General features: G+C 47.7%; 1 protein-coding gene across 1 annotated transcript in view; it reads right to left on the minus strand.

Annotated features, from left to right (window-relative positions):
* The window catches only part of LOC130295093 (protein SIX6OS1-like), a 108,995-nt gene extending 91,945 nt beyond the window's left edge, over nt 1-17,050 (minus strand). The window contains exon 1 of the mRNA XM_056545390.1: nt 16,939-17,050. The gene's annotated coding sequence lies outside the window, so the exon portion shown is untranslated. The remainder of the gene's footprint in view (nt 1-16,938) is intronic.
* Nucleotides 17,051-17,424: the final 374 nt, after the last annotated feature.

The raw sequence follows: 17,424 nt of genomic DNA on the forward strand, positions 1-17,424 counted from the left end.
GTCGGTCAGTACATGCTGGGAGTTGTAGTTTTGAAACAGCTGGAGGTTTGGCCCCCCATGTGAACGTACAGGGTACATTGACACTGGCGGGCAAATTTTTCGCCGCAGCGTAAACTCCTAGCAGTAAATTCACTGTAAACCTCTGCCAGTGTGAACGTACCCTAAAAACACTACACTACACTACACTAACACATAATAAAGGGTAAAACACTACATATACACCCCCTTACACTGTCCCCCCAATAAAATAAAAAACGTATTGTACGGCAGTGTTTCCATAACAGAGCCTCCAGCTGTTGCAAAACAACAACTCACAGCATTTCCGGACAGCCACTGACTGTCCAGGCATGCTTGGAGTTTAGCAACAGCTGGAGGCACCCTGTTTGGGAATCACTGGCGTAGAATACCCCTATGTCCACCCCTGTGCAATCCCTAATTTAGTCCTCAAAAGCGCATGGCGCTCTCTCACTTCAGAGCCCTTTCGTATTTCAAGGAAACAGTTTAGGGCCACATGTGAGGTATCTCCGTACTCGGGAGAAATTGCACTACTAATTTTGGGGGCTTTTTTTCCTTTTACCCATTATGAAGAAGAAAAGTTGGGGTCTACACCAGCCTGTTAGTGTAAAAAAAATGGTTTTTTTCACTAACATGCTGGTTTTGTCCTTTACTTTATATTTTCACGAGAGGTAAAAGGAAAAAAAGACCCCCAAAATTTGTAACGCAAATACCCCATATGTGGGCGTTAAATGTTCTGCGGACGCACAACAAGGCTCAGGAGTGAGAGCGCACCATGTACATTTGAGGCCTAAATTGGTGATTTGCACAGGGGTGGCTGATTTTACAGCGGTTCTGACATAAACCCAAAAAAATAAATACCCACATGTGACCCCATTTTGGAAACGACACCCCTCACGGAACGTAACAAGGGGTATAGTGAGCCTTAACACCCCACAGGTGTTTGACGAATTTTCATTAAAGTTGGATGGGAAAATGAAAAAAAAAAAATATTTTCACTAAAATGCTGGTATCACCCTAAATTTTTCATTTTCACAAGGGAAAATAGGAAAAAAGCCCCCCAAAATTTGTAACCCCATTTCTTCTGAGTAAGAACATACCCCATATGTGGATGTAAAGTGCTCTATGGGTGCACTACAATGCTCAGAAGAGAAGGAGCGCCATTGGGATTTTGAAGAGAAAATTTGTCCGGAATTGAAGGCCACTTGTGTTTACAAAGCCCCCATGGTACCAGAACAATGGACCCCCCCCCCCCACATGTGACCCCATTTTGGAAACTACACCCCTCAAGTAATGTAATAAGGGGTACAGTGAGCATTTACGCCCCACAGGTGTCTGACAGATTTTTGGAACAGTGATATGTGAAAATGAAAAATTTTATTTTCCATTTGCAAAGCCCACTGTTCCAAAGATCTGTGAAACGCCAGTGGGTTGTAAATGCTCACTGCACCACTTATTAAATTCTGTGAGGGGTGTAGTTTCCAAAATAGGGTCACATGTGGGGGGTCCACTGTTCTGGTACCACGGGGGGCTTTGTAAATGCACATGGCCCCTGACTACCATTCCAAAGGAATTCTCTTTCCAAAAGCTCAATGGTGCTCCTCCTCTTCTGAGCATTGTAGTTCGCCCGTAGTGCACTTCAGGTCAACTTATGGGGTACCTCCATACTCAGAAGAGATGGGGTTAAAAATTTTGGGGGCTATTTTCTGCTATTAACCCTTGCAAAAATGTGAAATTTGGGAGGAAATACACATTTTAGTGATAATTTTTTTTTTTTTACATATACAAAAGTCGTGAAACCCCTGTGGGGTATTAAGGCTCACTTTATTCCTTGTTACGTTCCTCAAGGGGTCTAGTTTCCAAAATGGTACGCAATGTGTTTTTTTTTTACTGTTCTGGTACCATAGGGGCTTCCTAAATGCAACATGCCCCCCAAAAACCATTTCTGAAAAACGTACTCTCCAAAAACCCTGTCACGATGCCGGCTGGCAGGTAGTGGATCCTCTGTGCCAGAGAGGGATTGGCGTGGACCGTGCTAGAGGATCGGTTCTAAGTCACTACTGGTTTTCACCAGAGCCCGCCGCAAAGCGGGATGGTCTTGCTGCGGCGGTAGTGACCAGGTCGTATCCCCTAGCAACGGCTCAACCTCTCTGGCTGCTGAAGATAGGCGCGGTACAAGGGAGTAGACAGAAGCAAGGTCGGACGTAGCAGAAGGTCGGGGCAGGCAGCAAGGATCGTAGTCAGGGGCAACGGCAGGAGGTCTGGAACACAGGCTAGGAACACACAAGGAAACGCTTTCACTGGCACGATGGCAACAAGATCCGGCGAGGGAGTGAAGGGGAAGTGAGGTGATATAGGGAAGTGCACAGGTGTAAACACTAATTGGAACCACTGCGCCAATCAGCGGCGCAGTGGCCCTTTAAATCGCAAAGACCCGGCGCGCGCGCGCCCTAGGGAGCGGGGCCGCGCGCGCCGGGACAGAACTGACGGAGAGCGAGTCAGGTACGGGAGCCGGGGTGCGCATCGCGAGCGGGCGCTACCCGCATCGCGAATCGCATCCCGGCCGGAGGCGGTATCGCAGCGCCCCGGGTCCGTGGAACCGACCGGAGCGCTGCAGTGAGGAGAGTGTAGCGAGCGCTCCGGGGAGGAGCGGGGACCCGGAGCGCTCGGCGTAACAGTACCCCCCCCCTTGGGTCTCCCCCTCTTCTTGGGGCCTGAGAACCTGAGGATCAGACTTTTGTCCAGGATATTGTCCTCAGGTTCCCAGGACCTCTCTTCTGGACCACAACCCTCCCAATCCACTAAAAAAAAAGTTTTTCCTCTGACCTTTTTAGAGGCTAAGATCTCTTTGACAGAGAAGATGTCCGAGGAGCCGGAAACAGGAGTGGGAGGAACAGATTTGGGAGAAAAACGGTTGAGGATGAGAGGTTTAAGAAGAGAGACGTGAAAGGCATTAGGGATACGAAGAGAAGGAGGAAGAAGAAGTTTGTAAGAGACAGGATTAATTTGACACAAAACTTTGAAAGGACCAAGATAGCGTGGTCCCAACTTATAGCTAGGGACACGGAAGCGGACATATTTAGCGGAGAGCCATACCTTGTCTCCAGGGGAAAAAATGGGAGGAGCTCTTCTTTTCTTATCCGCGAATCTCTTCATGCGTGAAGAAGCCTGTAAGAGAGAATTTTGGGTCTCTCTCCATATGATGGAAAGATCACGAGAAATTTCATCCACAGCGGGCAGACCAGAGGGCAAGGGGGTAGGGAGGGGGGGAAGAGGGTGACGGCCGTACACCACGAAAAACGGAGATTTAGAGGAAGATTCAGAGATTCTGAAATTATACGAGAATTCGGCCCAAGGTAGAAGATCTGCCCAGTCATCCTGGCGGGAGGAAACAAAATGTCGTAAATAGTCACCCAAGATCTGGTTAATTCTCTCTACTTGTCCATTGGATTGAGGATGGTATGCAGAAGAAAAATTTAATTTAATCTTGAGTTGTTTACAGAGAGCCCTCCAGAATTTAGACACAAATTGGACGCCTCTATCCGAGACGATCTGTGTAGGCAACCCGTGAAGACGAAAAATGTGTACAAAAAATTGTTTAGCCAACTGAGGCGCTGAAGGAAGACCAGGAAGAGGGATGAAATGTGCCATTTTGGAGAATCGATCAACGACCACCCAAATAACAGTGTTGCCATGGGATGGGGGTAAGTCAGTAATAAAATCCATACCAATCAGAGACCAAGGTTGTTCGGGGACAGGTAGAGGATGAAGAAAACCAGCGGGCTTCTGGCGAGGAGTCTTATCCCGGGCACAGATAGTGCAGGCTCGCACAAAGTCCACCACATCAGTCTCTAGAGTCGGCCACCAATAGAAGCGAGAGATGAGTTGCACAGATTTCTTGATGCCCGCATGACCAGCGAGATGGGAGGAGTGACCCCATTTGAGGATCCCAAGGCGTTGGCGTGGAGAAACAAAGGTCTTTCCTGGAGGAGTTTGCCTGATGGAGGCTGGAGAAGTGGAAATCAGGCAGTCAGGAGGAATGATGTGTTGAAGAGAGGGTTCAATTTCAGAAGCATCTGAGGAACGAGAGAGAGCATCGGCCCTAATGTTCTTATCAGCAGGCCGAAAGTGAATTTCAAAATTAAATCGGGCAAAGAACAGAGACCACCTGGCCTGACGAGGATTCAGCCGTTGGGCAGACTGGAGGTAGGAGAGGTTCTTGTGATCGGTGTAAATAATAACTGGAAATCTTGATCCTTCCAGCAGATGCCTCCATTCCTCAAGTGCTAATTTAATGGCTAGAAGCTCTCGATCCCCGATGGAGTAGTTCCTCTCTGCCGGAGAGAAGGTCCTAGAAAAAAAACCACAAGTAACAGCGTGCCCGGAAGAGTTTTTTTGTAGAAGGACAGCTCCAGCTCCCACTGAGGAGGCATCAACCTCCAATAGGAAAGGTTTAGATGGGTCAGGTCTGGAGAGCACGGGAGCCGAAGAAAAGGCAGACTTGAGTTGTTTAAAGGCGTCTTCCGCTTGAGGAGGCCAAGACTTGGGATCGGCATTTTTTTTGGTTAAAGCCACAATAGGAGCCACAATGGTAGAAAAATGTGGAATAAACTGCCTGTAATAATTGGCGAACCCCAAAAAACGTTGGATGGCACGGAGTCCGGAGGGGCGTGGCCAATCTAAGACGGCAGAGAGTTTATCTGGGTCCATTTGTAGTCCCTGACCAGAGACCAAGTATCCTAGAAAAGGAAGAGATTGGCATTCAAACAGACATTTCTCTATTTTGGCATAGAGTTGATTGTCACGAAGTCTCTGAAGAACCATACGGACATGCTGGCGGTGTTCTTCTAGATTGGCAGAAAAAATCAGGATATCGTCTAGATATACAACAACACAGGAGTATAGGAGATCACGAAAAATTTCATTAACAAAGTCTTGGAAGACGGCAGGGGCGTTGCACAGGCCAAAGGGCATGACCAGATACTCAAAGTGTCCATCTCTGGTGTTAAATGCCGTTTTCCATTCATCCCCCTCTCTGATGCGGATGAGATTATAAGCACCTCTTAAGTCCAGTTTGGTAAAAATATGGGCACCTTGGAGACGATCAAAGAGTTCAGAGATGAGGGGTAGGGGGTAGCGGTTCTTAACCGTGATTTTATTAAGACCGCGGTAGTCAATGCAAGGACGTAGAGAGCCATCTTTTTTAGACACAAAGAAAAATCCGGCTCCGGCAGGAGAGGAGGATTTACGGATAAAGCCCTTTTTTAAATTTTCCTGGACGTATTCAGACATGGCAAGAGTCTCTGGGACGGACAGAGGATAGATTCTGCCCCGGGGTGGAGTAGTGCCCGGGAGGAGGTCAATAGGACAATCATAAGGCCTGTGAGGAGGTAGAGTCTCAGCTTGTTTTTTGCAAAAAACGTCCGCAAAGTCCATATAGGCCTTAGGGAGACCGGTTACAGGAGGTACCACAGAGTCACGGCAAGGGTTACTGGGAACCGGTTTTAGGCAGTCCTTGGAACAAGAGGGCCCCCAACTCTTGATCTCCCCAGTGGACCAATCCAGGGTTGGGGAATGGAGTTGAAGCCAGGGAAGTCCAAGGAGAATTTCAGAAGTGCAATTGGGGAGGACCAAAAGTTCAATCCTCTCGTGATGAGGTCCGATGCACATTAGGAGGGGCTCCGTGCGGAAACGTATAGTACAGTCCAATCTTTCATTGTTTACACAATTGATGTAGAGGGGTCTGGCGAGACTGGTCACTGGGATGTTGAACCTGTTGACGAGAGAGGCCAAAATAAAATTTCCTGCAGATCCAGAGTCCAAGAAGGCCACAGCAGAGAAGGAGAAGGCAGAGGCAGACATCCGCACAGGCACAGTAAGACGTGGAGAAGCAGAGTAGACATCAAGGACTGTCTCACCTTTGTGCGGAGTCAGCGTACGTCTTTCCAGGCGGGGAGGACGGATAGGACAATCCTTCAGGAAGTGTTCGGTACTAGCACAGTACAGGCAGAGATTCTCCATGCGGCGTCGTGTCCTCTCTTGAGGTGTCAGGCGAGACCGGTCGACCTGCATAGCCTCCACGGCGGAAGGCACAGGAACAGATTGCAGGGGACCAGAGGAGAGAGGAGCCGGGGAGAAGAAACGCCTCGTGCGAACAGAGTCCATATCCTGGCGGAGCTCCTGACGCCTTTCGGAAAAACGCATGTCAATGCGAGTGGCTAGGTGAATGAGTTCATGTAGATTAGCAGGGATTTCTCGTGCGGCCAGAACATCTTTAATGTTGCTGGATAGGCCTTTTTTAAAGGTCGCGCAGAGTGCCTCATTATTCCAGGATAATTCTGAAGCAAGAGTACGGAATTGTACGGCATACTCGCCAACGGAAGAATTACCTTGGACCAGGTTCAACAGGGCAGTCTCGGCAGAAGAGGCTCGGGCAGGTTCCTCAAAGACACTTCGAATTTCCGAGAAGAAGGAGTGTACAGAGGCAGTGACGGGGTCATTGCGGTCCCAGAGCGGTGTGGCCCAAGCCAGGGCTTTTCCAGACAGCAGGCTGACTACGAAAGCCACCTTAGACCTTTCAGTGGGGAACTGGTCCGACATCATCTCCAAGTGTAATGAACATTGGGAAAGAAAGCCACGGCAAAACTTTGAGTCCCCATCAAATTTATCCGGCAAGGATAGTCGTAGTCCAGAAGCGGCCACTCGCTGCGGAGGAGGTGCAGGAGCTGGCGGAGGAGATGATTGCTGGAGCTGTGGTAGTAACTGTTGTAGCATAACAGTCAGTTGAGACAGCTGTTGGCCTTGTTGCGCTATCTGTTGTGACTGCTGGGCGACCACCGTGGTGAGGTCAGCGACAACTGGCAGAGGAACTTCAGCGGGATCCATGGCCGGATCTACTGTCACGATGCCGGCTGGCAGGTAGTGGATCCTCTGTGCCAGAGAGGGATTGGCGTGGACCGTGCTAGAGGATCGGTTCTAAGTCACTACTGGTTTTCACCAGAGCCCGCCGCAAAGCGGGATGGTCTTGCTGCGGCGGTAGTGACCAGGTCGTATCCCCTAGCAACGGCTCAACCTCTCTGGCTGCTGAAGATAGGCGCGGTACAAGGGAGTAGACAGAAGCAAGGTCGGACGTAGCAGAAGGTCGGGGCAGGCAGCAAGGATCGTAGTCAGGGGCAACGGCAGGAGGTCTGGAACACAGGCTAGGAACACACAAGGAAACGCTTTCACTGGCACGATGGCAACAAGATCCGGCGAGGGAGTGAAGGGGAAGTGAGGTGATATAGGGAAGTGCACAGGTGTAAACACTAATTGGAACCACTGCGCCAATCAGCGGCGCAGTGGCCCTTTAAATCGCAAAGACCCGGCGCGCGCGCGCCCTAGGGAGCGGGGCCGCGCGCGCCGGGACAGAACTGACGGAGAGCGAGTCAGGTACGGGAGCCGGGGTGCGCATCGCGAGCGGGCGCTACCCGCATCGCGAATCGCATCCCGGCCGGAGGCGGTATCGCAGCGCCCCGGGTCCGTGGAACCGACCGGAGCGCTGCAGTGAGGAGAGTGTAGCGAGCGCTCCGGGGAGGAGCGGGGACCCGGAGCGCTCGGCGTAACAAACCCCTTGTCGCTCCTTCGCTTCTGAGCCCTCTATTGCGCCCGCCGAACAATTCACATAGACATATGAGGTATGTCCTTACTCGAGAGAAATTGGGCTACAAATATAAGTATACATTTTCTCCTTTTACCGCTTGTAAAAATTCAAAAATTGGGTTTACAAGAACATGCGAGTATAAAAAATTAAGATTATGAATTTTCTCCTTCACTTTGCTGCTATTTCTGTGAAACATCTGAAGGGTTAAAACACTTACTAAATGTCATTTTGAATACTTTGGGGGTGCAGTTTTTATAATGGGGTCATTTGTGGGGTATTTCTAATATGAAGACCCTTCAAATCCACTTCAAACCTGAACTGGTCCCTGAAAAATAGTGAGTTTGAAAATTTTGTGAAAAATTGGAAAATTGCTGCTGAACTTTGAAGCCCTCTGATGTCTTCCAACAGTAAATACACGTCAATTTTATGATTCAAACATAAAGTAGACATATTGTAAAGGTGAATAAAAAAAAATTTTTTTTTTGAATATCCATTTTCCTTACAAGCAGAGAGCTTCAAAGTTAGAAAAATGCAAAATTTTCAAATTTTTTCATCAAATTTTGGGATTTTTCACCAAGAAAAGGATGCAAGTTACCACAAAATTTTACCACTATGTTAAAGTAGAATATGTCACGAAAAAACAATCTCGGAATCAGAATGATAACTAAAAGCATTCCAGAGTTATTGATGTTTAAAGTGACAGTGGTCAGATGTGCAAAAAACGCTCTGGTCCTAAGGTGTAAAATGGCCTGGTCCTTAAGGGGTTAAATATATATTTATACTTGACTATACATTATAATACTATATTTCATGTAGTATTTTTTTTCCATCCTTGAATATATGTATATTTTTACATACATCTAGATCCCCACCTAAGCTGTCTCCTTATATTTCCATTTTCCATTTATTCATTATTTCCCATTGCAATTTAACCCCTTAAGGACCAGGCCATTTTACACCTTAGGACCGGAGCGTTTTTTGAACATCTGACCACTGTCACTTTAAACATTAATAACTCTGGAATGCTTTTACCTATCATTCTGATTCCAAGACTGTTTTTTCGTGACATATTCTACTTTATGTTATTGGTAAAATTTTGTCGATACTTGCATCGTTTCTTAGTGAAAAATTCCAAAATTTGCTGAAAAAATTGAAAATTTTGCATTTTTCTAACTTTGAAGCTCTCTGCTTGTAAGGAAAATGGATATTCCAAATAAAAAAAAAATGTATTCACAAATACAATATGTCTACTTTATGTTTGCATCATAAAATTGACGTGTTTTTACTTTTGGAAGACACCAGAGGGCTTCAAAGTTAAGCAGCAATTTTCCAATTTTTCACAAAATTTTCAAACTCACTATTTTTCAGGGACCAGTTCAGGTTTGAAGTGGATTTGCAGGGACTTCATATTAGAAATACCCCACAAATGACCCCATTATAAAAACTGCACCCCCCCAAAGTATTCAAAATGACATTCAGTCAGCGTTTTAACCCTTTAGGTGTTTCACAGGAATAGCAGCAAAGTGAAGGAGAAAATTCACCATCTTCATTTTTTACACTCGCATGTTCTTGTAGACCCAATTTTTGAATTTTTACAAGGGGTAAAAGGAGAAAATTTATACTTATATTTGTAGCCCAATTTCTCTCGAGTAAGAACATACCTCATATGTCCATGAAAAGTGTTCGGCGGGCGCAGTAGAGGGCTCAGAAGCGAAGGAGCGACAAGGGGATTTTGGAGAGTATGTTTTTCTGAAATGGTTTTTGGGGGGCATGTTGCATTTAGGAAGCCCCTATGGTACCAGAACAGCAAAAAATCCCCACATGGCATACCATTTTGGAAACTAGACCCCTTGGGGAACATCACAAGGGGTAAAGTGAACCTTAATACCCCACAGGTGTTTCACGACTTTTGCATATGTAAAAAAATATATATTTTTTTTCACTAAAATGTGTGTTTCCCCCCAAATTTCACATTTTTGCAAGGGTTAATAGCAGAAAATACCCCCCAAAATTTGTAACCCCATCTCTTCTGAGTATGAAGGTACCCCATAAGTGGACCTGAAGTGCACTACGGGCGAACTACAATGCTCAGAAGAGAAGGAGTCATATTTGGCTTTTGGAGAGCAAATTTTGGTCGGGGGGCATGTCGCATTTAGGAAGCCCCTATGGTGCCACAACAGCAAAAAACCCTCACATGGCATACCATTTTGGAAACTAGACCCCTTGAGGAACGTAACAAGGAATAAAGTGAGCCTTAATACCCCACAGGGGTTTCACGACTTTTGCATATGTAAAAAAATATATATATTTTTTCACTAAAATGTGTGTTTCCCCCCAAATTTCACATTTTTGCAAGGGTTAATAGCAGAAAATACCCCCCAAAATTTGTAACCCCATCTCTTCTGAGTATGAAGGTACGCCATAAGTGGACCTGAAGTGCACTACGGGCAAACTACAATGCTCAGAAGAGAAGGAGTCATATTTGGCTTTTGGAGAGCAAATTTTGCTCGGGGGGCATGTCGCATTTAGGAAGCCCCTATGGTGCCAGGACAGCAAAATAACCCCAACATGGCATACCATTTTGGAAACTAGACCCCTTGAGGAACTTAACAAGGGGTACAGTGAGCATTTACCCCCCACTGGTGTCTGTCAGAACTTTGGAACAGTGGGCTGTACAAAAAATGTTTATTTGCACAGCCCACTGTTCCAAAGATCTGTCAGACACCAGTGGGGTGTAAATTCTCACTGCACCCCTCATTACATTCCGTGAGGGGTGTAGTTTCCGAAATGGGGTCACATGTGGGGTTTTTTTTTTTTTGCGTTTGTCAAAACCGCTGTAACCATCAGCCACCCCTGTGCAAATCACCTCAAATGTACATGGTGCACTCTCCCTTCTGGGCCTTGTTGTGCGCCCCCGAGCACTTTGCGCCCACTTATGGGGTATCTCCGTAGTCGGGAGAAATTGCATTACAAATTTTGGGGGGCATTTTTCCCTTTTACCTCTTGTCAAAATGAAAAGTATAGGGCAACACCAGCGTGTTAGTGTAAAAAATTTTTTTTTTTACACTAACATGCTGTTGTAGACCCCAACTTTACCTTTTCATAAGGGGTTAAAGGAGAAAAAGCCCCCCAAAATTTGTAACACAATTTCTCCCGAGTACGGCGATACCCCATATGTGACCATAAACTGTTGCCTTGAAATACGACAGGGCTCCAAAGTGAGAGCACCATGTGCATTTGAGGCCTGAATTAGGGATTTGCATAGGGGTGGACATAGGGGTATTCTACGCCAGTGATTCCCAAACAGGGGGCCTCAAGCTGTTGCAAAACTCCCAGCATGCTTGGACAGTCAACGGCTTTCCGGCAATACTGGGAGTTGTTGTTTTGCAACAGCTGGAGGCTCCATTTTGGAAACAGTGGCATACCGGACGTTTTTCATTTTTATTGGGGAGGGGAGGGGGGCTGTGTAGGGGTATGTGTATATGTAGTGTTTTTTTTACTTTTTATTTTATTTTGTGTTAGTGTAGTGTTTTTAGGGTACAGTCACACGGGCGGGGGATTACAGCTAGTTCCCGCTGCGAGTTTGAGCTGCCGCGCAAAATTTGCTGCATCGCAAACTTGCAGCCTGATACTCACTGTAAGCCCCCTGCCCATGTGAATGTACCCTGTATATTCACAGGGGGGAGGGGACCTCCAGCTTATACAAAACTACAACTCCCAGCATGCACAGTTTATCAGTGCATGCTGGTAGTTATAGTTTTGCAACAGCTGGAGGCGCACGGTTGGGAAACACTGAGTTAGGAAACAGACAATGTTTCCCAACCAGTGTGCCTCCTGTTGTTGCAAAACCACAACTCCTAGCATTCTCAGGCATGCTGGGAGTAGTAGTTCGGCAACATCTTTAGAGCCAGATGTTGCCGAACTACAACTCCCAGTATGCTGGGAGTTGTAGTTTTGCAACATCTGGAGGACTAGTTTGCAGACCACTAATACAGTGGTTCCCAATCTGTGCCCTTCCAGATGTTGCAAAACTACAACTCCCAGTATGCCAAAACTGTCCAGGCATGCTGGGAGTTGTAGTTCTGCAACATCTGAAGGGCCAGATGTTACAGAACTACAACTCCCAGCATGCCTGGACAGTAAGGGCATGCTGAGGATGTGTAGTTTTGCAACATCTGGAAGGGCACAGTGGTCTCCAAATTGTGGACCTCCAGATGTTGCAAAACTGCAACTCCCAGCATGCCCAGACGCCAAGGGCTGTCTGGGCATGCTGGGAATTGTAGTATACAGGGTCCCATTACAGCAATGCATGTCGCTTTACGGCGACGTGCATTGCTGTAAAGGGCCCGACCGCAGCTGAAGATATACTCACCTGTCGCCGCCGCCGCCATCTTCCTCGCCGGGATCCGGGTCTTCAGGGACGAGGTAAGTACCGGGGCCGGTCCCCAGCACTCCCCCGTCCCCCGCTGCGTCCTCCGGTCTTCCTCCCGTCCTCTCCGGACTTTCAGGGGCCGGGCAGGACGGGAGGAAGTAACCGCCCCCCCTCCTGCGATTGGTCGGTTAGTTAACCGACGGATAGCAGGGGATCGGAGGAGGTGGCAGGCTTGCCACCTCGCTCCTATACACCAGCATGGTCCTGGCTGTCTGTGACAGCGAGCGGCAGAGATCGGAAATACAACAGGACGTTCTCTAACGTCCTTGGGCATTAAAGCCCAGGTAGTGGGGACGTTAGAGAACGTCCTGTGTCCTTAACAGGTTAAAAAAAAAAAAATTAATAAATTTTCCCTCAATATATACATCTTTTACATCAAAATAATCTTATCCTATTTTATATACTACGTCTCCATATATTATGTTTTTCTAAAATAATGCCACATCTAAAAGGTATTTACTACCTTAGATATACACCATTTATTACATACATATACCCATGATCAACTCCATTCCAACATGATCCTCATTCCCTATATTTCTTTTATTTCCTCTATTGTTATATAGGTATAGTTAATGTTTTTAATGTAATTATTATGTATTTTTCACCTTATGTGTCTCTTCTTTATTGTTGAAATACAGGTACATATATCATCTGAATATATAGTAGTCTAATCCTGAATCTTATCACCATTCCATGCCATATCTAACCAATACCAACCCCCTTTTGAATCCAATCCAGGTTTTATTTTCAACCTGTGAACCTTAATTTCTAACCTGTGAACCATTATCCAATCAGACCCAAAGTATCACCACATTTCCTTTTGAAACATGCACAGCTAATTAAAAAAAAGCATACAACGCTCCAAAACGCGTCTAGCCTACTAACAATACAGCACTGCCACTTCAAGCACTGCCACTTCAAGACCTTTAAGTTTATCCTCATCCGACATAAAGACAGGACTTCAGCTCCCGGCGCGCTAAACCCACGTGGAAGACGCTGCCCGTAGCATCTACAGAACTCCTCCGACTCCGGACATCACACAGCGATCTCTCCCTCTCCAGGATCGCCGGCGACAGTGGATCGCCAACCAGGACAGGCGATACCACTATCCGGCTGGAACCATAGGCGGTTCAGTGTGAGAGCACCGTTGGACCGCACATCGGGATCGGTAAGCAGTGCACAGTACGCACTGTTTTCCTCCAACAGGTTTCCTGCACAGGTTACCATTGTACCACGGGGCCTATAGACCATAGCAGTAGGTCGCGGGACCTGAGGAGTGGTGGTTGCAGCACGGAAGCTGACGTGCAGCTGGTAACCTACCATGCCGGCCAGCGCGCGTCCTCCTCCTTGATGCTCCGATGCTCTGCTCCTCCGTTCCTATGGGCGCACGCACGGGACATCAGTGACATCCCTGCGTGCGCTACCTCCCGGTGGCTCCTGCGTTTTTAAAGTTAACACGGGGCCGCAGAAAGGTAACGGGACATCCTTGACACAGGGATGTCCTGAATGTGATGGGGGCCCTTGAGCAGCCTGCAGGGGGGCCCCTGGGGGATGGGGGCCCTGGGAAGGTGTCCGGTTTTCCCCACCTTAACGCCAGCCCTGGCATTTATCATTGTCTTTAGACCGTTATTTGTGTCTAGTAAAGGCGCAAAAAAGGCGCAAACAGGGTGCATTTGTGCCTTTTTTGCACTTTTTGGTTTTCACATTTCTGCTGATTTTGAGTTGCAATCCACAGATTTTGGCAATACACATGATATGGAAGGGTTTTATGAACTGCGCCTTTTTGTGAAAAGGCGCAAAAAAGGTGCATGTATGTGAAGAGTACAATTTCAGAAAATGTCTACCTGCACAAAATTTATGAAAGGCTCTGTGACCATTTAATTAATTTGGTGCTCCTACACATTACCAGCACACAAAAAAAAAGGTGTAGAAAAATGCTTCCCTTACACCTGCAATGATAAATGCTGGCCTATATATATATTTATATATATAGATAGAGATATAATATATATATATATATATATATATATATACACGTGTGTGTGTGTGGCAAAAAAAAAAAAAGAAGAAATTATATCTGTGTTTTTTTGGCTTAGATGTGCCAAATTTATCAAAATGGCGCACTGACTTTGATAAATTTTGCGCAAATGAAATATCACCTCAGAACTTGCTGTAGGGTGTCATTTTTCTAAGGCAGGGCAGAAGTGGTATAAATTTGGTGGGTTATGCTGGGAGTTGTAGTTTGCAACAGCTGGAGGCACCCCTGATTGGAAAACACTGACCTATACTATATACTACTCTACTATACAGTCCAACATACTGGGAGTTGTAGTTTACTTTTAGGGCAGCTACTGAGACACATGCTGTATCGGGGCATTCTGGGAGTTGTAGTTAGTAACTAACTGCAACTCCCCAATTTAATAAAAAAAAGCGTACAAAAAGTCAAATCAAAAAAAAAATTTCCAGTTAAAAACTGAAGATCGGTGGCGCAAAAAATGGTCCCTCATACAGGCCCGTATAAGGAGAAATAAAAAAAGTTAAAGGGGTCAGAATAGGACAAAATTTCCCCTGCCTACGTGTATCCTGTAATGTTACGCATATACCGTGTTTCTCCGAAAATAAGACTGGGTCTTATATTAATTTTAGTCCCAAAAAGCACACTAGGGCTTATTTTCTGGGTAGGGCTTATTTATTTAGGATCTTCCACACTGCTATAGCCCCCCATCCTCCACACTGCTACAGCCCCCCATCCTCCACACTCCTGCAGCCCCCCCATCCTCCACACTCCTGCAGCCCCCCCCCCCCATCCTCCACACTCCTGCAGCCCCCCCATCCTCCACACTGCTACCACCTCCCATCCTCCACACTCCTGCAGCCCCCCCATCCTCCACACTCCTGCAGCCCCCCCATCCTCCACACTCCTGCAGCCCCCCCTTCCTCCACACTCCTGCAGCCCCCCATCGTCCACACTCCTGCAGCCCCCCCATTCTCCCCACTCCTGCAGCCTCCCATCCTCCACACTCCTGCAGCCCCTCCCCCATCCTCCACACTCCTGCAGCCCCCCATCCTCCACACTCCTGCAGCCCCCCCATTCTCCACACTCCTGCAGCCCCCTATCCTCCGCACTCCTGCAGCTCCCCATCCTCCACACTACTGCAGGCCCCCATCCTCCACACTACTGCAGGCCCCCATCCTCCACACTGCTACAGTCCCCCCATCCTCCACACTCCTGCAGCCCCCCCATTCTCCACACTCCTGCAGCCCCCCATCCTCCACAATCCTGCAGCCCCCCATCCTCCACACTGCTACAGCCCCCCCATCCGCCACACTCCTGCAGCCCCCCATCCTCCACACTTCTGCAGCCCCCCCATCCTCAACACTCCTGCAGCCCCCCCCCATCCTCCACACTGCTACAGCCCCCCATCCTCCCCTTGCCCCGTCGTCCTCCACACTCCTACAGTGCCCCCCACCCCTCTGCCATAATAAACTACGGTACCTTACACATTTTTATCCCCAGCGGAGACCAGCATTTCCCCACCTTCGTCCGTACCGTAGCGTCCGCAACTTGTACTGTACCTGTACTGTACGGGATCTCCTTCTGTTGCCTGTTGCTTAGCAGCCGGGGGCAGGGACACATCCGTGACGTGCATACGCGCGGACGTTTTAAAGTGATAGCGTCCCTGCCCCGGCTCAATTACGGTAACTTGCCACGACCAGCTAAAGGAGGTGAGGGGAGGTGAGGGGGGGGGGGTGGTCTGCAGGCATTACTGGCGGCCGCGGTCCGGATCTGGACCGCGGTCCGCCAGTTGATTACCCCTGGCCTAGGTCTTATTTTCGGGGTAGGGCTTATATTGCAGCTCACCCTGATAATCCTGCTAGGGCATCCGGTGAGGGCGGCTCCATTTTCCCTTTTTTAGGACATTGCATGCTCTGTACAGGACCCTGAAGAAGCTTCTGTCCTCTACATCAGGGGTCTCAAACTCAAATTATCCGGGGGCCACTGGAGGTAGCAGCGGGGTGAGGCTAGGCCGTATGCGCCCATTACATATAATGCCCTCATCATACGCCCCTCATCATCCACCAGCAGTGCTGAGTGCTCGGACACTGTGATTGGTTGATGGGGGGGGGGGGGGGGCGTGTGCAGTCTCTGCTCAGCTCAGGACACAGAACTGCTTCGAGACACAGTTTTCTTCACTACATACCTGGCGAGGGCCACAGACTTTCGTTCCGCGGGCCGCAAATGGCCCGCGGGCCGGGAGTTTGAGACCCCTGCTCTACATAGACCAGGGTTTCCCAAAGAGATTGTCTTCGGCTCTCCGGGCATGCTGGGAGTTGTAGTTTTGCAACAGCTGGAGGCACCCTGGTTGGGAAACACTGAAATAGACAGTGATTTACAGCTCCCAGCAGATCTTTCTTACTTTTATGTGTAAGGATTTGCTTTATCTGTATTAGTTATCTACTTATTTATCTTTAATCCTCACTTTTTCCTATTTTTGGATGACATTTTGGGGCTTCAGGGCTTAATATTGTAACTTGAGGGACCACTGTATAATTAATTATGCAAATTAGCATGGAAAGTATTTTTTTTTTTTGCAAGAAAGGTGGCCACCCTATTTGTGGCACATGTATATGTGAACATTACTTTGATAAATGAGTGATCCTTGGGGCAACTATGCAGTCCCACCCATGTTTTGTGTCTTAAAAATGGAGTAAAGGGCTCACAAATATGGCACTGGACCCAAATGTCCTGCTTTGCAATGTATTCCTGTCAGATAAATGTGGTAAAAATACCGGGATATATGAGGAGAATAAACCTAGGGCAGACAAAGAGCTGTGATGGAGGCCTCACCCAGTCAGCACTTTTATTTCAGATGCAGGAAGTAAGCTGGAATCTGATTGGTTGCCATAGGCAACATCACTGCACACACCTGAGCTGGTTTTTATATCTGAGCTCTGAGGTAATTACACAGCTACATCCTGTCATAAGATGGCTGCCTTCTCCCTGAGCTCAGGAGGTCTCTGCTGGCACTTTTAGTTCTCATATCACAATAAAGACTGGTTCAGTGTGGCCCTTATCACCACTAGGAGACATTCTTGCCTGGATACATACAGGCTGTAGCCTCCATCTTCCTTCTCACCTATATATGGTGGCAGCCTAGTCTCCTCCTCACTGCAGTTGTCTACAGGGGAAGGATGAAAATGACTATCCCTGGGTTCATAGTCCTGCTGACAGGACAAACATGGAGGCATTGTCAATTCCAGCCTTATAAAGTTTACCAGAACAGTCGTTCTTGAAAGTTAGTGATTCTACAGAGCATGGCCGTGTATGGCTGCT

This window comes from Hyla sarda, chromosome 11 (genome assembly GCF_029499605.1).
Source record: "Hyla sarda isolate aHylSar1 chromosome 11, aHylSar1.hap1, whole genome shotgun sequence".
In the NCBI taxonomy this organism is placed as follows: domain Eukaryota; kingdom Metazoa; phylum Chordata; class Amphibia; order Anura; family Hylidae; genus Hyla; species Hyla sarda.